Genomic DNA, 21303 nt, shown 5'->3' on the forward strand with positions numbered 1-21303 from the left:
ATACTGAGGACATAACTAATGAATACAGAAATACACACAACCCATGTAGTTTTATTTATATTTTCATGTAATCACTTTTCCCCCGTTTGATGTACTTCATATTTTTTTTTGTTGCTATAGTAGCTCTTTTGACAGGAATTTCTCACTTTCATATCTAAAGGCCTTTCCTATATTTCCCATGAAAATAATATGAAAATATAGTATGTATATCTAAAGATGACAGAAGATATGTCATGCTCAAAAATTGCAAGGTTCCCTGGGTTTGAGGTTTCATTAGGGAAATAAGGATAGTGAAATAATCTGATTAAAAAGGTGCCACATAATTTCATCACAGTTTTATAAAGCTGGGAATTCGTCTTGCCTAGTAATTACCACATAGGAGCTGGAGTCAGGAATTATCTTTTTGTTTGTTTGTTCCCGTATGTATCACTGACTCTGTTACATTAAGATAAGTAGTTTAATCTGTGTACTGTTTCTCCATGTAAAATATTACCTTGTTTCACAGCACTGTTGCACATTGTAAGCATTGGATGTAGCATATTGTATAACCCTTATCTAACTGATAATGAAGAAGAGAAGTACTAATACGATGTGCTAAGAAATAAATTAGTATATTCACCTTGTTACACAAGCTAGAGCAATGCCTCTGTAAATAGTTTCTCCATTCCTTCAAGACCTGTTTTTTTTTTCCTCAAGTGAGGTCCTTCTTTCTCTTTTCATCTATGTTTTATAATGTTAAAGTGTTCTATAATTTTAATGTTTATAATCTGTTAACAGTTTTCATTTAGTATCTCAAACACCTTCAGGATTTTCTGGGTACTTTTATTTGCCTCTAGCTTGCAGTACTGAATCCTCAAGACTGCAAATTGTGTTCTGCTTTCTTCTAAAAAAAATTTGCATTAAAGTTGCCAGAGTAAAAGAGTCACTACCTCAATGATTGATACGAATGACATTTTAATCTTATCTTTACTGCTGATACTTCAAAGACCGGGACATTTCCAAACAAGCAGCAATATAACATGCTGCAGAAAAATATAAGGCCCTGTCTTCATCTTTAATAAGCTGATCATTTTTTTGTCATCTGTCATTGCTTTATCTTTAATATTTACATTATTTAGCATTTTTTTCTCACTGAAAATGGCAAACAGGAGAGAGAACTTCACTGATAAAAAATTAAAGCTAAAATGACATAATTTTTTAGTAAGATACCCGAGAAAAATTACATCCAATATGAGATTGTTAAAGCTAAGAACAGTGGATAAACCCTGTAAAATGTATAATATTTTCTCTTCTAACATCACTCATTCATCAAGTTCCTTATAAAGCTAATTACTACCTAATTTATTGTAGACTGAATAGCAGGAAATCACTGCTCTCCTATGTAGTATAGCAGATAATCCATTAAGTAGCACAGTAGGATATGAGGCCATCAGGACCCTCTCCATGAGAAATGATCTATATCTTCCAAAGACAGGCAAGAGGCTGGCTGTGCAGAGGTATGTCCTAATCAAGTCACAAATGACTCTTGCACTAATCTTCACCAAAACACATTTATGATGCTGCAGAGCTGTAAAAGAGACGTGTCATCAGACATGGACAAACTTACGTCCCTTTCCCTCATGCTGCCGTGTGTGATAACCGCAGACCCGGAGCTAGGCTGTAGCACAGAGGAAGAATCAAGGCAGTTTAGTTATTGATTTAATAATTTAACCTGTCAGTAATCTTCATGGCTCATGCTGCAGCCTTTTCATTGCAGGTGGTGTTTACGAGGTCTATATTCTTCCCAGCTACCTGTTTCCCAGAAATTGTAGGAAATGAACTAGACTGGGATCTCTGTTAAGTTTTTTTGACAGTGGCTAAGAGGTTTAGAAATTTTCTGGGACACAAATATATACACAGTCAGCATGATCATATAAACTTTCTTCCTCTAGGAAATCAATCTCAAAATAGAAATAAACATGAAGGCTAAATTGTTACAGTAAATGACAGAATAGCTTTGATTCTGTTGTACAGGCTCATGGTAATCTTGACAGAAGACAACTGTACAGAAATATTCCTACTACAGTTTGAATCTGCAGGAAAGCAGAAAACTTTTCTTGACTCACGGTCATGTTATGTCTGAATAACATCCCCTGATATTTTCACATGTATCCATGTTCTTGCCATCTATTGTATGGTGACTGTATTGGATAAGTATGTAGGCATAAAATTCTTGCCTCTTTTTTAATTTTGATTGTTGGAATTTGTAACAACCACTGCTTCCGCTGATGTGAGAGTCAACTGAAAGAACTGTAACCTATATAGTAACAAATCATCACTGTGGGCCACAAATTTCACCTCCTCCCACCTCTGAGCCTTGTGAGACAATGAAGAGGGAAGTTCAAGAGAAAGTAAAGATTTTTATTATGCAGAGTATTTTCTGTTTCCAGAAAAGTGCTGAAAAAATGGGGTTTTTTTTGTATTTCAAAAGGGATGGATGCATATATTTAACTGAATTAAATAAGTGAGTTGTATCACAATTGTTTAAAAATACAGAAAACCTGGGGATCCTGAAAGTTTTAAATATTTTTTCCTCTCATGTATACACTTTCTTAGTATATTATTAATAATATTTTCATCTTACTAGAGCCTTCAGTCAAATATCTGATTATACATTTTTTTAAATCAGCTTCTGAGAGTCAGCCATATTAGGCTTCTTTAGACACACAAAGCTAATAACCTCCAAAGTGAAAGTTGCTGACCAATACAGTGAGGCAAGGTGGCATTTTTTTAAAAAGAAAGTTTAAAAATGGTCACTAAATACGTGAAAACTGCACTGTGAATGGAACTGTCATTCATGTTCTCAAACTCTGTTCTGCCAGGGCAGTGAATTGTAAAAGAATTAATATATCTTAACTTAGCCTAATTTGGAATATTAATGAGCATTATAGATATAATAGAAGAGGTAATTTTTTTCACTGTACTTTTCTCTGGTAGCAGCTTCATCTGAAAAAATCTGCATAGTCTGGACACTGCACTTTTAAATAAAATCCAGGCAAATCAAGAAGAGTTCAAGGGAGCACAAGAATAACAGATACAGAAGACACAGTCCATGAGAAAATGCTGAAGGGTCTGGCCTTTATAGACTATAAAAGAACAGCCTGAGATAACTTGCAATACACGAAACATCGTTAGATAGAGGCTGGTGAATATTTTTTCTCCTTGCTCACTAAAGGCAGGACACGAAGAAATTTAAGTTAGATATTAGGACACTAAGGGAGGTACTGTCATTAGACATGGTAAGGGTAGTGAAACACACAAACCGGCTACACAGGGAACAGGTCAGATTGATGTCTCCCTGGGCTGATTTGGTCACGAATGAATGAGAATGATCTTTGTTTGAGCCTTTTTATCCACCCTTTGCTCTGATCCTGTGAAGCAGTTCGATATCACCATCAGAGACAGGCTTCTGCCAAATTCTGTCAAATTCCTTTTCCAGACTCGCTTTTTCAAAGTCTCACACTCATAACTGCATCATGCTGATTAAAGAATAATTGTCCTCATTAGATAACCAGCCTGGTGAGCCATTTGGAACTTGATCCTGTTATTGCAAATGAATTTTTAACTATTTGCCAAGCAATTAGGAATACAGAAAAAATGAGTGCAAACCAGAGCATTGACAGAGATATGCCTGTCACATAAAAACACCAGTATAAACTTCTACAAAGGAAAATGCAGTGAGTCTTGCAGGCAGCTGGCATGAAGACACATACTCTCAGACTGTCTTCTTAGCCTTAGATAGAGACATATAAAACTAAATAATTCAAACTTCCTATAATTCCTTTTTTTTTTAAAACTTTATCCCAGAGTACATGAAATGAGAACCCTTTACATTTTCATTCTGTCTTTATACAAATTATTTTTCTGTGGTGGATCTAACTGTCAAACTCCCACCCAGCCACTCACTCACTCCCCCTCCTTAGCAGAACAGGGAGACATAACAGGAAAAAACAGGAGGGAGAAAGCTCATGGGTTAAGATAAAGACAGGGAGAGTGCTTAGCAATTACTGTCACTGGCAAACCAGACTTCGGGAAAATTAACTTAATTTTCTGCCGATTAAAATAGATTCAGGTAGGGAGAAACAAAAAGATAGACATTAAAGGAACACCTTTTCTCCTCCCTCTCCCAGGCTCACTTTCATTCCTTCACTCCAGACTCCTCTATCCCCACCTCAGATGGCACAGAGGGGATGAAGGAGAGATTATGGTCAGTGCATAGAGGTTTCTCTTTGTCACTTCCCCTGCTTTGGCATGGGGTCTCCACAGGCTGCAGTCCTGCAGGAAATCTGATCCATCATAGGTTCTCCATGGGATGCAGGGAGTATCTGCTCCAGCGCCTGGAGCACTTTCTCCTCCTCCTCCTCTGATCTCAGTGTTCCCTCTGTTGTTCTCACTCTTTTTGCTTCTCCTCTTTCCTCTATCCACTGTTTTTTGCCCTTTCTTAAACATGTTTTCACAGAGGCCACACGAACTTTACTGACGGGCTCAGCTTAGACCAGCAGTAGGTCCCTTGCAGATGGGTGGCTGGATAGCTGACCAGTTCAGGAAGCTGACCTCCTCCCAGAGGCCACTTCTTCAGCTCCCTCTCTTCCCCTGCTAAAACCTTGCCATGTACACCCGTAAGTGTCATCAACTACTTTTCAGCCGATGATTGATGATTATAGAGTGTTCACTTTGAATGTAAGTCATTTGGCATCTTACCGGCTTTTTATTCAGTCATCTAAAATCCTATTCATAGGCAGCTAGGACAATTTGAAATTCCCTAGTGTAGCTGAGGCAATCCTGTGTGGCTAGCAGATACTCCTCAATACAAAACAGAGTTGTAAACAGACTGATAAGAGGAGAAGAGTAAACAGGAAGATTTTCAGAGAATGCAACAAGACTGCAATGTATTCTCTTCATGCATCATGGGAAAGCTTGGTGGTTTCCCATGCTGCACAGAGAAAATACACTTCACAGGATCACAGAATCACAGAATGGTTGGGGTTGGAAGGGACCTCTGGAGATCATCTTCAGTAAGGTAAGGAAGAAGAGACATAGCAAGGATATATAAGGTACAAGAGGAAAAGAGTCTGACAGTCTAGTAAAGATGTGGGTAATAAGCTGCACTAATGCACTAACATTGCATATGCGATATACAATGTCACATATGCAGCCATAGCTAGGAGGATTCTGGGAAAACCAGGGACAGATAAACGGGCACAAAAATAAATGAAACTCATAAATTGTCATACTGAATCTGGGCATTCAACACAAGTAGATGAGGAACTCACGTAACAGGAAATTATTCAACAGATCCTCTGGGGGGACGTTTCTTCTTAACCCCGTGAAAAATACTCTAGAACAATGTTCTGAAAAAAAAAAAAGGTTTATAAACTTTAGAGATTTTTGAGCAGTGTAAACACAGATGATGTTGACAGAACTAAACATATTTAATCCTTCCTTAAAATACTCTAAGGTATCAGCTACTGGAATTTATTATTACCTTGTATTTTCTGACAAACATAGCACATTCACTCCATGCATTAAGTTCGTGTTGAATATCTTAATCTTCAACCATCTACAAAAGATCTTGGTACTTTAAAAAGGCAGTAATCATGTCATTCATGAAAAGTCACAGGATGGCATTCAGTGGCTCATGCGACTCCAGTATTTATTTTTAACCTCAAGGTCCAAGATATGCGCCTTCCAATTTAATAGAAAATAATGTTCTACTTCCCTGTCAAATCTAAATTCTTGTATTTCTTTTACTACATTTATCTTAGTTCTTCTGACTGGAAATATTGTCAGACATGATGTTTATCAGGTAGCATTTTATTTCCTCTTTCACATTTCACTCAACCTGAAAATAGACTGCAGAGTTTCACCTTCAGGAGGAAGGTTGCATTACTTTCACTTCTTCAGTCAATCAACATAATTTACAAAACAGAACTGCTTTCCTACAGTAGTAAGCTTCAGAGCACCTTCAATTCCCGTTTCACTTCCAAAATTTGCTGAGTGCACCCTGCCCCCAAAGCTATATTTTGGCTTCAGTGGTTTTCATAGGCTATAAAAGTATTTTGAATTTCCAAATTGAAGGCAATTAGTTCTGTTCTGCAATATATATAGACAGATTAACCAATTAAATCCCTTTGTCACACTGATGCATATCACTATGATCAGTCAGCAGAAACCATTCTTGAGGCAGCACAATAACCTATCTAAAAGAATCATTTATAAAGGGCAGGAATCAAGTTATATATTAACAGTGTGGTCACTGGACACTTGCTGAAACACATTAGCAGACATCAAAAATTGCATTGAACAATATTAGAATATCAGGTTAAGAAGAGACCAATAGCTCAGCAAAAGATCTGAAAAACCAACCAAGACATAAGGTATTCTTTGCATAGTATAATAGCCTTGCTGCAGACATTTGCAGAAGTTAAAATTTTGTAACCAATCTTTTTTGGCAGGTGCAGCTGCATAAAAGCCAAGTCTGTAAAAGATAAATACAGAAACAAGTTTGATAAAACAGAAACCCCCACCAAAATTCAGCCGTAGCAAAGGAGAGAGATAATCAGACCTCCTCTCAAGGAAAGGTCAGATACCAGATGAAAACGTATGAAGTTCTTTGTTTACCTTCCCAGAAAAATTTAAGAAACCTATCTAAGTTCTTATAAAGTTGCATTGTTGTTGTTATAACATGATGGTCTGAGAAAATAAGTGAAGCAAAGCTACTACGGCGAAGTTTTTACCTCTTCCTATTACTTTTCAGACCCTCTGCAGCAACTGAGGTTAACACTGGGAACTTACCGTGAATCACACCACCTTCACATCTACCATAAGTGTAGGAGACTTTAGTCTTTACTCTTGGTTTCAAATACATATGAACTGTACTTATATAAAAATTTGGGGGTGGGGGTGAACTGGAAAGATCCAATTAGAACGGTATCACTGTTGTTATGAATCAGTTTTATACTAAACATGACCGTGATACAGAACACAAATACAGATTACATTTTTTTAAAGAGTTTTCTCCAGAGCCGACCTTTAGGAAGCCTGTGCATCTGTCACATAGGAAGAAATTATAAGGTCAGTCCTTTCTAACAACCAGGGCTGCAGTAATGGAAGACGATTTCTTCCAGTTTATCCTCATCTGAAAGGAAGTCTGCAAAGATCTGAACATTTGTTATCCTTTCAAGGTTTCTGAACCACTGATCCAGGGAATCTTGACTATTCCTGATCTGTACAGCAGAATGAGTGAAGCTGTCATATTTGTATTTCATGAACATTTGTTGGCAAGTCACAATGGTAAAATTTATTCCACTATGGATGTCAAGGAATACCTCTCATTTTGTTTGGTGGGACTCTACCCAGCAAGCTAGAGCCAAACCTAATTATTTCTTGTTTTGTAGAAGTGAATTCTACTTATGTGAGTGTCGTCATTTTTGTGAGAAATGCAGACTTGGTAAATCATTCCTCCTCTTTATTACATGCTGTTATCTTTTTCATGGTTAAACTACATTTCTATGCAGTTTCCTTGTGCTAAACCACTAAGTCCAAGAGTAACAAACTGCATCACTGTACTCAGCAGGAAAAAGCCTACCAAAATGATGGGGATACTTAACCATTCATGCTTCATCTGAGAAATGGTTTGCATTTGTCTTGACACAACTTTTAGTTTCTACTTTCTTAAATATTGTGCCTGACTAGCCAAAATGCGGAAAATTTACCAAAAGGACTCTGCTAATGATCAGTTGTCCACATTCAGCAACAGAAAGGTTGGCATTGGATCCACTCCCCTCAATGGAGGTGATGGGTTAAGAGTATCACTGACGTTTTTAGATTCTTACCTTTCCAAGAATAATAAATGTCAATGATTACTTCACTGTGGGGGAATTTTGTCTACATTTCTTCTCTACTAGTTTTAGAGGCATTTGATATTATAACGTGCAAAAATGTCACAAGGAAGGGTCAATATATGGAATTGAACTAAAATTCCAACATTTTAATTAAAAAGCAACATTAACCAGTGGTATTAAGAACTGATATCAAACTCTGCTACAGGGAAGTGCTCAATTGCAAAATGTAAAAGCACAAAAAGCCTGTATGCTTCATCATATCTATTGGTTCATCAAATATCGACCACAGAGGTACATTCCTCTTCTCTCGTTTACATGTTGTAGAACTGAATTTCAGCACTAGCAATGAGCACTGACTAATTAGAACAGTCGTTTCATTGTCTTATTCAAGGAATCCATTCAGATACATGGTTTCCCAAGAAGCTATTCTTGGGAGCTGCTTGTCCTTTCTGATTTTATATGTGTATACACACCAGTGACTGATTAATGGTGATGGGTGCTAACAATGAGTGGGAGAAACAAAACTTGCTGGATGCCCTAGGCAGAGCTGTCACAAGCAAGCGGGAGATCAGGACCAGATAACTCACCAGTTTCCAAAATCACCCACACCACACTGCTGTTACAATCCTCCTACAAGCTAATACAGCTGGCTGGACAAGTATCCTGGCCAGCATAATCATAATACTTCCAAGTTCTCAAACTAACAATGTTTCTGGAGGATACCCACTCTGCAGTTCTTTGCTGATACTTACGTACAATATGTATACTGTTTAGTAGCAAATGAGGTGGTAAGTAACATCAATAAACAGTTAAATAATTCAGATGATAACTGAGCAAACTGAAACATCCACAGAGATGCACAATTATCTGGTTCCACTGTGAGAAACTTGATCTAAAAGGAAAACCTCAGGAAAATGTGGGAAATTCTATTTTTTTCAGGGTGTTGATCATTGATGAATGTTAAAACCATCACTAATTTTTTAAGGAAAACTTAAATGACTGTGGAAGCATAGTTTTATGCTTCACCCTTATGCATTTTCAACATCTATGCCATACAGTTTATTTTACAAAATGCTTGTAAGTTCTTGCAAAGTTGTTCAACCTTAGAAAAATACATCCGCCCAAAATTGTGAGTAAGAATGATATCTGGGTATATAGCCTCATAGAAATGAGATGATATGAAAAACAGCTGAGTAGAGCTGTTCCTTGTGTAGAACATTTTGTCTTCATTGAATCTCATTTTCTGCCATTTCTATTATGCTTTGAGCTTTACAAGACTGTATATTGTCACTTTTGATTTCATATCAGCTCACACAGTTGTTATCAATATTGTAATTGAAAAATGGGAGGAAATATTTAGTACTGATTTTTAAAACACTAGCCTTGAAAGAATTTGTCATGTTAATTATGAACCATGATAATTTCATACTTAGGATTTTGATCTATTTTAGCATCCAATCTTCATTAGCTTTCACAGAATCACAGAATCACAGAATGTTAGGGATTGGAAGGGACCTCGAAAGATCATCTAGTCCAATCCCCCTGCCGGAGCAGGATTACCTAGACCATATCACACAGGAACGCGTCCAGGCGGGTTTTGAATGTCTCCAGAGAAGGAGACTCCACAACCTCTCTGGGCAGCCTGTTCCAGTGTTCGGTCACCCTCACCGTAAAGAAGTTTTTCCTCATATTTATGTGGAACCTCCTGTGTTCCAGCTTGCACCCATTGCCCCTTGTCCTGTCAAGGGATGTCACTGAGAAGAGCCTGGCTCCATCCTCATGACACTTGCCCTTGACATATTTATAAACATTAATGAGGTCACCCCTCAGTCTCCTCTTCTCTAAGCTAAAGAGACCCAGCTCCCTCAGCCTCTCCTCATAAGGGAGATGTTCCACCCCCTTAATCATCTTCGTGGCTCTGCGCTGGACTCTCTCTAGCTGTTCCCTGTCCTTCTTGAACTGAGGGGCCCAGAACTGGACACAATACTCCAGATGCGGCCTCACCAGGGCAGAGTAGAGGGGGAGGAGAACCTCTCTTGACCTGCTGACCACACCCCTTCTAATACACCCCAGGATGCCATTGGCCTTCTTGGCCACAAGGGCACACTGCTGGCTCATGGTCATCCTGCTGTCCACTAGGACCCCCAGGTCCCTTTCCCCTACGCTGCTCTCCAACAGGTCTGCCCCCAACTTGTACTGGTACATGGGGTTGTTCTTACCCAGATGCAGCACTCTACACTTGCCCTTGTTATATTTCATTAAATTTCTCCCCGCCCAACTCTCCAGCCTGTCTAGGTCTCTCTGAATGGCTGCGCAGCCTTCCGGTGTGTCAGCCACTCCTCCCAGTTTTGTGTCATCAGCGAACTTGATGACAGTGCACTCTATTCCCTCATCCAAGTCATTAATGAATATATTGAATAGTACTGGTCCCAGTACCGACCCTTGAGGGACTCTGCTAGACACAGGCCTCCAACTGGACTCAGTCCCATTGACCACCACTCTCTGGCTTCTTTCCTTCAGCCAGTTCACAATCCACCTCACTACCCGATCATCCAGACCACACTTCCTCAGTTTAGCTGCGAGGATGCTGTGGCAGACAGTGTCAAACGCTTTACTGAAATCAAGATAGACATGGAAACAAATTGACAAAGATCAGTCCTATGCTCTTTGTGTACTCACACTTCTTAATCTTTTCTGAGGAATTTTTCATGCATAAAAATGGAAAGAGCAATGTTTTTACCAAAGCTAAGTTGGCTTCGACTGAGTCATACACTTTCAAAAGTTGGTTGTGCATTACTAATTCATTTTCCTTGATATGCACAAAAGCTCTCTCCTCTGTTAGAAAGTATTGCATTTAAATGTACTGCCTTATAATTATCTTGGGCCTAATTGTATGAACTCTGTTATTCCTAGTGAACCAATTGGACTCCAACACTACCGCACTCTATTCCTTTTTCTTAAAAATAACTACTGAATATTCTACTGAATCTTTCCCCATGTATTTCTGAAAATGTCTGACAATTAGGGAACTGCTTTAGACAGTTCCTTCCTGCATTACAGTAACTTCTCACAGAATTTTAGGAGAAATAAGGTCATTCCTCATAGCTGAACAATGTACTTCATTTGGTGTTGCTCATAGTGATGACTTATGCCTACGCTTTGCCTTCACTTTCCTTTATCATGACCACTCCCTTCTCTTTTTAGCTTTTTAATGAATTGTTACGCAAAGTGTTCTGTCACTATTTTGACATGTGTGTCTGTATATATAGACAGTGAGTGAGAGAGAAGATCACAGAAAAATATCTTATTAAGCATTTCAGCCTTTTCCTTGGCATCTGTTATTTGCATTCTTTCCTTGGAAGGATAATATGTTCATCTAGCAGAATATGATATATTAACTGAGCATAAGGGATATTTTGTGTGTGTCAGTATCTGGAAACGCCATAGTTTGCATCTATTCTCCTGCCAGTTTCTTCTCTCACATGGTTTAATGCAAAATGCCAGTCTTTGTAGGGCCCTGCCATCTTTTCTCTAGTTTCATCATTATAATTCTGAAAAATTACCTTTATTTCATGTAAATAGTATTGGTCTTATAACCTGAGAGAAAAAGATGTGCATACTATTTTGTAAAATGTCTCTTTATGAGACGATTTAAAATATTTTCATATGAAGTTAGTATTCACTGGGTAAGTGAGATGAAGATGAGGCTGTTTTATTCATCAACAGAATCAACACAGCACAAATAGCAACCTTGAAAACTTCTTCAGCTAAACCAGGAATATCCATCAGTCTCTGCATAAAGATGTGCTTTCTTCAAGTTATCTGAAATTGTTTTGTTCTGGTTCTATGAGAAAATTGCTATCAGTTGTTACTCTGTTCTACTGTCCTTGTATAATGTCTTCAGAGTAACAGACTTGAAAACAAAGTACAAGTATAAATGGATTATGAGTGTGTTATTTCCAATGTAATAAAATTTCAGCATCTTACCTATGTGGGTGTGCGCTTAGTCCCAATTTATTTCATTCCTTCATTGAACATACCAGTATTTATTACCCTTCTCCAATTTCAACTTAGATAATCTCCTAGTATTAATACAGTCATGCCTGAATTAAAAATTAATAAAATTATTTATTCATTATTGTATCCATATTGTTGTAGATATTGTGATCCCACCTAATATCCATATTCAAACATAATGTTTTCAATCAAAAAAAATGAACAAATCAGATTTGCTCTTAGTACATCCACTTTAAAACCCTTCTGGTCTTACTAAGTAAATGAAGAAGCTTAAATGTAAAAGATTTTTAACTCCTGTATTTCTTAATCATATATCCAAGAAAGCTTTTATGATGGGCTGTATTTCCATTGGGAAAATGATAGGAACTAAGAATAAAGTCTTATTTCCCTCATCTTAGGCTGTCAGCTGTAACGCTGCAGCTCTATAGGCATGAATTGCCAGAATTGCAAACTTTTCATATCACGACATTGTAGAATTAACTTATTTTTACATACACAGCTTGAAAATATAATTTTGCACCACAATATTTTGGTAAATTGGGGTGGAATTCACCTCACCTAATTTCAGCCAAGATAAATGCCCAATTAGCCATCAAGGCTCACACTAAAGTCAGTGGAGAAAAAAGGGTACACCAGAGGATGATTCATCCCATCTGTCTTGGTCACGTATCTTAAGAGGGGGATGAATTGCCTTTGAATGTTCTTATCGCTCTTCACTGATTTGCTAGATCACTTGCTTACAGACTATATGTCTTTTAGATGACTGAAATTAGGTGAAATGAATTTCACTTTCACTCAACACAACAAAAAGCCAAGCGAATATTTCTGTGCTTATGTTTTGAAACCTCAACCCTTCCTTCAGTCTCTGCAGTTAAGGTTTGTTATGTTTGAAGAATAGGCATGGATGAAAACTAAAGCCAATGAAATAAGTAATATATAACTCTTTGCTTGAATTTCATGACATCTGGACTTTTTGTGTTCAGTCTCCACCAATATATGTTTTACCTTCCTGAGTGCTCATAGAAACCAAGCAGCAATGATATGTTTTATATGGATAGGATGCTATCATTACACCAAGGGATCATATTCCCAAAGTTCCTTCAAGCGACCCACTGATAAGAATTGAGCAGGATGGATCTGGTCCTTCATAACTTGGACCTCTTTTGCAATTAATTTTTTACAGTGCATTAAAAAAAACCCACCTAACTATTGAGTTATTTTTGTATCTAGTACAAAATATTTTCAGGCTGACTAAATCTTACTAGACCCAGAAAAGGAGGAGTGGAAAATTCCTTGATTTGTTTGCCTTTCTACTTCTTTCTGATCCCAAGTGGGGCTTTTGACATGGCGTCTCACTGAAAGGTTGATTCACCTTACTATTAGCTTCAGTGGGAGGTGGTGGTGCGGAGATATATCCAACCATGGAGCAGAAATGTTCCCATATCATCATGGACCAACTGTAACTAAGCAGCAGCTCACATTCCTCTTGTCAAATAGTTTTGCAGGTTGGTGTGCTATTGAGACTTAAAGGAAAAAAAAAATGCACGCACACATGGATACTCCCACAAAAATGGCAAATAATTTCAAACAAAAAAAATAACCTTCTAATATCTTGTGAGTATTTTACAAGCCAGTCAAGGACACTGTTTTTAATGGAAAACCTGTTAGATGATTGCTGTAAACTTTGAATAATAAGCTCGACACAAAAGGTCTGAGACCCTAGGATACTAAAAAACCTTTCTGACAAAAGAGTGCAAAGCACCATCACTCATAAAATCATAACTCACAGACAGAAGACTCCACTGTCTGTTCTATCAAGTCGTCCTGCAGCCAAATCTGCACTGAGACACAGACACAGATGTTACAGCCACAGGTGTCTCTTTATAACTGAGTTAAAAAACTCTCTTGTGTTAACAATTCATATAACACTGAAAAAATAGCATTGCCTAGTGTTCAATACATAAAACTCTAAGTTTTATTCCTACTCTGCTAATCAGCTGCAGTTCCATTCTGATGAAGAGAATGGAATGGAAAGTTCATGACTTACTGAACTTTTATCACGAAACATCTCAGTCAGGAGTCTAAGAAAGTAGGCAAAGAGTAACAGAGTAGGCAAAGTGTAAATCATTGACCATACAGTCAATAGCACTATTAACAGAGATTTCTGTGAAGCAGCTGGCTTGGTACCACATGCCATTTAATTTAAAAACCAGAACCAAACTGTACAGGCACAGTACACAATAAATAACAAATGATTGATTAATAGTGTGTTATAAGGGGGAGTGAGATCCTTTTGTTTTTGAGAAAATCTCTTTCTAATTGTGTCCTCTAGCAATCAACTCTTCATTCTGTATTATTTGGTATCTCTATCAGTGACTTGGATTCGAGTGGAAAAGCACTTTTGGTAAAGAGTTGGAGATGACACATAGGTTGAGGCTGTAATAAGCAATAAAGACGATGGATTACTGAAGAAGCAGCACATTGGGATCAGAAGTTAGATGGGATGCTTTATTTAATATAGGCAAATAGGATGTTTAATTTAAATTGGTCAACTGTAAAACCATTTATTCTAAAGGACGGAAAACTGTTCTGGAAAGAAAGATCTTAGAGAATGATTTAAAAGTCCATGGAACCAGGATTTGCATATGATCATTAAGGACAACATTTTTGACTGAAAGGGACAGTAAGCTCTGTGTTAAGCATAAGGCATTTTCCTTGATGTAGATACCACTGAGAAAAATGGCTGTACTCATTTCATGGGCAGTGAAAATTAGAAATGAATTTGGAAGAGACCGATGGAGATGACGTGCCAATGTCTTAAATTGAGAGACTCAGATCTGTCTGAGTTTGCATTGGCAAGTAGTAATATGCAAGTTGTAGCAGTGAATCTGCAGAACAATACAGCTAGTGCTGGACGCCAAACATCCACGCTACAAATGGATGAAAATTTTATCTACTACAACTTCTAGTCTGGTCCTGTTGTTTGCATGCTCATAAGCGACAGGATCACATCAAGAAGTGTCCTGAAGCGTGTACTCATCCAGATTTAAGTTCATCTAGAATCCAGTTTGTGCAATTCAAGGTTGTGTCATGAGGAGAAGCTAGGAGTCATAAGGGGGGGATGACAGATTTCCTTCAAAACAGCATTTGATCTCAATTAAAACTCGCTCAGTGTATTTAGAGAAGCAAAAATACAAAACAGCTTGATGTCTTTGTAAGTAGCTGCTTGTGGACAGGTCATCTGAAAGCAGAAGTTTCTATTGTATAATTCACCAAGGTGAATTCCAGTGACTGGAAATTCAAACTAGAGAGGTTTAATATAGAAACAAGATGTCTGTGTTACCTGTGAGTATAAATTACATAAACACCAGTTTAACAACTTCAACAGTGGATTCCCTACCACTTAAAATATTTCAACCAGGGTTTTCTTTAAAGATATGAATCTGAGTTTGTGACTGAAGACTTATCTCCACAAATACAGAGATGCACAGAGGAACAATGACAAGTAGAGCAAATGACAAGGCCACTGGTGCCATCTGTGTTTGAAAGAGTGTTTTTCTATGTGTTGATCTGTGTACGTATATATATGTATATATGTGCTGCATACATATATTCACACGTGTGCTTTTTGGGAACACAAGCTCACCCTCACTGCTGGTTAGACTTGGGAGCATGGAGCTTCATGTCTATCAGGCTGACAGATTCAGCAGTCCCTAAGAGTATATGGCAGTTTAAAAAAAAGGATACAAGATGAAAAATTAAAAAATTTCAGTGTTATCTTTAGCCCAAAATTTAAGGATTTTTGAAGAGAGTGATCTTCTTAATACCTTCCCTCCAGCTCAGGCTTGATGCCACAGATTTCAGTAAAATATACCAAGTACCAGCTGATCAGAAATGAACATGGTAATTCAGATACACAACTTAGAGCTTCCAAGAGAGCTCAGTGAGATGCGATCTGGGGATGTTTATGCAATCAAATACTATAAAAATCTTATTAGCCTGCCTTCCTTCCTTCCTTCCTTCCTTTCTTCCTTCCTTCCTTCCTTCCTTCTTTTCTCCCCTCCCTCTCTTGGCAATAACCAAATAATGAATGTATAAGAGCATTATAGTTTGTTTTGAGAAGGATAATTTCTTATTACTATAAAATTTTAGCTTGTACTTTTCTTTTTTTCTTGTTGTGTTCAGCACAGACTCTTATTATTTATAGGTAATTTAACTAGTTTGTACAATAAAACTACGTGTGACTACAATCCATTTCTCAAGAAGGGCTCAATGTATTTTTTTTTTCATTTCTAATTTCCCCATGAACATAATGTAGCATTTTGTTAAAAATCATTGACAGATGTGTTAACATTTTTCAAAAATCCAATGAAGTGAATAAGAATCTTATGCATTTGTCAAAGACAAGAAACAGTTTTCAGGACTCAGAATGTTCAGCTTGCAAAGTTGCCCACCATTACATTTTTAAAAAAAAACAAACCTGACAAAATCAGACTTTTTACTTGAAACTTAGTTATTGAGCTTTATATTCTAAAAATGCTTTTGGTGTTTTGTTTCATGTAGGTTCAAAGATCAATTTCTATTGAAAGTGCTTTGATGAAATCATTCCAACATTCTGTCACATCAACTAGTCATATCCCATAATGCTCAATGCATTTGCAGTCCCAAAGTAGAGACAAAATTATGAGTTTGGCTTACTATTTTCAGACTTCCTTTGCACAGTTTTGTAGTTTATTTTCTGAATCCAAAAGTCTGAGAAAGCACCTAACTTTGTTTTTACATATATCACCATGGAGGAAAAAAGTAAGGAGCAATAGACAGGAGATATTCTTGGAAAGTGAAAACAGAAATGTGATTAGAAATACTGAAATTAAAATTTTATCCAGCATACAGTGTCCAATCTCCAAACTTCAGTGAAATATATTAGCATGACAAACTTGACAGTGAAGGAGATGTCTGTACCCTGGTCCAACTAAATATGACAAATAATAGATTGGTTTAATCTGACTAGTGGTATTAATATCAGTTTGAAGGAATATTGGGGAAGTCCCAGAAATCTGTCCATCTTACCTTGTTTTCTTCTGACTTCTGTAATCATTTATGTGGGGTTTTTTTTCTATCTGAATATAAAGCTGCTGTAGGTTAGAATTTTACTGAATGGAATGTAGAGTGATTGCTTGTCAGGGCTGTTATTGGTATGGTGGCATATCTCAGTTATTACTGCCATGAGGTTCATTTTCACATTCTTTTAAGTACTTGGAATTTTCCTCAAGAGAAAAAACCAGGCCATTATCACAGCTGTTGTTATTGCATCTGGCACTATTACTGCTGAAGCATTTCCATCAAGTTGCACCCAAACAGCAGGAAAAAAGAAGGATATTCCAGTGGCTTTAGGTGACTTTTTTGACTGATAGTTTAGGATAGAGAGTCTGAGCCTGTGGTCCAGCACCTGAGCACGATCCACTGAAGCAGTACATGTCATCTCTTGTCCTGCCCTGGCAACCTTCTTTCTGGATGCAACACAGAAATGGCTGTGAAATATAGTCCAGAGGAGTTGCCTTAAGAACAGCAGCATCTCTTTTACGCCATCTTCCTTCTTAGTGGCCTTTCCCTGCCGCACACTACACAAACATGAGAAGAATATATCAGTCTGGCTTTGGGAAGGAAATCTGTCACTTCTGCACACCAGATTTTCTCTACACTAGTTGAATGCTGAACAGGCACAGTAAATCTACTTCTTGAGGACACTGCATGCACAAGGCTTGCACTGCAGTTCTGTCTTACTCATACATTAAGCCCACAGCATCTGTGAAAGTCATAGGCCTATATTACAGTTCCCAAAACCTGTCTTATTGCATATGCACAGTGAATCCACTATTTGCTAGGGAAAATATGGAATATGCAGCTCTTTCATGAGGCTAACACAAGGCATATGAAAGCAAAGACACGGGTGGTTGAAAAGAGTAGAGTTCAAATTAACAGATATATTATCAAAGATATATATATAATAAATTATATAATTTATATCCAGAACAAACTCTTGAGATCCCTTATTGGACATGCAAAACTCAAACGGATTCAAATTGGACCTTTTTCTGCATTCAAAGTGACAACTTTTAACACAGTGGTAGAAGATCCCCTGATAAGCAACTCAATTATATGAGAATTATCACAAGTCAGTCTTAATAAAAATTAAAAATGAACTCATGCCAGTATCAACCTGACAAAAAATGTCACTAAAGATCTTCCCAATTACAGTTTAATTAATATGCCAGGGAGTAAAACTAGGCTAAAAAAAAATTCGTAATCAATTTTGCAGAGAAATAATTGCAGATGTTCACATGCCATCCTTTGAGTTTCTAAGACAAGTAGAACAGATTGAAACAGTGGTGATAGGATCTGTAATTGATGGTAGACTTTGTTTACCAAGCAATGCATTCTTCAACACCTGGCAGGCAGGTTTGCTCCCATGGCAGTGAAGAAAACCTGTTCAAATGTGCTTGAAGTACAATAATTTCTTTAGGGTGCTGAGGAAGCTGTGTGAGAAGTATGGGATGTCTCAAAGCAGTGCAGCCACAGTGAAGACAGATCCATTTTTTCCAGGAGAGGGTAACAAGGGCTGTTGCCTGCTCATTCACAGGAAATGTATTCTCCAGGCTGTGTGCCATAGAGGTGTCCTTCCTTCTCCCTCTTCCAGACCACAGATGAATCTGGCCATTACATCACCAAACTTAAACAGGTTTTTTATAGAGATGGAAAGTTAAACGGTAATGAGATTAGAAACAAGAAGTGTAAGACTGAGTATCTGTAAGACTGAGCAAGTGTCTTCAGTTGGAGATTATCCAAAAAAAAATTAAAGGAAAAAGAAGCACTAATCTCAGTGAAGTCAATGAGATTACTTGCTCCTAAATTCTGTGGGCTACTTTAAGAATCTCCCTGTGAACTTTCATGACCTAAATTTCTGAAGTTATGTATGCAAGCTGAAGACGGGAAATTTTGGGGAGTTTTTGGAAACTAGGTATGATTTTGCAGCTTCAAGCACCTAACTATAAATTTTATCACTTGATTTAAGTGAACAGAGAAAGACCCCTGTCAGACCAAGTGAAGCTTATCTGGGAGTGAATGTGTTATTTACATATTGACCTCAAAAGAGTACTTTAGATTTATTTTATAATTCCTTCTGACAGGTTAAGTATAGAAGGATAAAATAAACGGGGCAAGCATCTTTTGAGGTGGGATTTGGATAACATACAGGTAGTTCTCCTTGTAAAGGAGGACTATAAAGTATCCCAGCGCAACTATACCGAATTTATAAAACTGGCAGCTATGTAACCTCTCTCTGTATTTATTCCTTTTACAAATTGAGATAATGTTCTGTGGTGGGTTGACCCTGGCTGGACACTAGGTACCCACCAAAGCCACCCTATCACTCCCCTCCTCAGCTGGCCAAGGGAGAGAAAATACAATGAGAGGCTCATGGGTTGAGAGAAGCACAGGGAGAGATCACCCAGAAATTACCATCATGGGCAGATGGTAGCAGATTGCCATGCACTACAGAAATCCCTTCTTGTGTCATCTAAGTATTTAGTTTGAAAAAAAATGTTGGACAGTTTTTTTCTGCTGTTAGTTACATAGGAGGCTATAGCATACTGACTTGATTTCTTTTTACATGAAAGAAATTGTGAGTTTTTCTCAATGATGTAAACCACGTTATAATCCTTTTGATGGTGGCTGATCTCAATTTTTAGAATGACCTAATATGAAACTTCTAGTTGCAATAATTTCTTGGTCTGGAATAATACTACCAAATACAATATCAAATAGTAGGAAGTGATATATGTTCTAGCATAAGCAATGATATTAATACTGGCCTGAAATAACAACTCAGTTCTGAAAAATATTGGCGTGTTTCCCTACCTTTCATAATGTGTTAGAGACTAAAGGTTTGTTCCAGTTTATTTTAAAATATTTTGTGGTTACTATAATTGAAATCACATCTTAATGAACAAAATGGTTGTGACTACAGATATATATTAGTAAATATTAGTAAATGCAAACAACATTTCCCTCAGGAAAACCATCAAAGTACCACCAAGAATACCATTGTAGTTACCATCTTTATAAATATTTTTGTGAGATTAAATTAAAGATTTTACAAATCTATTGATCACACTACAGTTTCTTGGATGAAGCCAGGTTGGTCTTATATCACCTTTGGGAAAAGAATCTTAAGGAACTCGTGTTTACTTGTGTGTTACAAAAGTAAAACATATAAAATGTATCAAAAAATTCAAGCTTTGGCCATCTCCTCCTCTTTTTCACAGAATTATTTTCTGCCTTTATGCCTGCATTCAGTAGATATGGCAAGAAATTAGTAAACAAACCAATCATTTGAGGGGTCATGTGGGAGATGTATCATCATGTACTAAAAAGGCTTGCTCTGCCACAGTCTATTTTTTGTGGTTAACTGATGCCTATTTCCAAGGTTGATAGTATTTTCAAAGAACAACATTCTCTTGTAGGAAAACAGAATAAATAAATTATAAAATAATTGCTAAAGCCACCGTATGTCACATCCTCTTCTATTTCTCTTTCATATTTTTCCCATCTGAAAGATTCATCTTCTGAAGCACAACCTTTTCTTCTGACCTTTAGGAAATCAAATAAAAATGAGGATTTTCCCTCCTCCCCACTTGAAGGATGAAAAATGTGCCTATAATATGAAGTAAAATAGACTAAAATCCTCCTTAATAAGTTATCAAAACCTCCAGAATGCTTCTAACAAAATCTCCTAAATGCCTTTTCCATCACTTGGGAATATGTGCAGTTAAGGAATATTAAAAAATATTGAAATAGTTTTCTTAATGGATTACAAGCCCAATCCATAATTAACATACACATCGACCTTTTTGTCTTCACTACAGACAGTTCTTCTGACATAATTTGATGATGTAGAAATTTGATAATAGAACAAAAATGAATCAAACTGCATTTTTAAAGTAGTTTTAGCTGGCTACTGTGAACTGTCTCCTATTAGAGCCATGACCAAAGCTGCAGCTTCCTTCCACACTGGTCTCCAGAGTGCGTCTGCCCTCTATCAGTAAAGAATTTACAGCCTTCACAAGATGTTCATGTCTCATGTCTTTGCTTTACATGTTAAGACTGATGAACACCATACTCGTTAATGGGTTTGATTATCCTTATATGGATTCCCATTAACTAGGAGCTGGATAATTTCCAAAGCTATTTTTCAAAGACATGAGCACATGCATTTTTGTCATTGTAAATTTTAGCCAATACGTGGGCTGCTTGTGGTGACAGAGATAAAACCTAATTAACAAAAGAGTGACCTTCAAGCTCCTCAAGGAAAATTTAATGGGGGGGGAAAAAAAAAAGTATTAGT

Source organism: Nyctibius grandis, chromosome 1 (genome assembly GCF_013368605.1).
Source record: "Nyctibius grandis isolate bNycGra1 chromosome 1, bNycGra1.pri, whole genome shotgun sequence".
Classification (NCBI taxonomy): domain Eukaryota; kingdom Metazoa; phylum Chordata; class Aves; order Nyctibiiformes; family Nyctibiidae; genus Nyctibius; species Nyctibius grandis.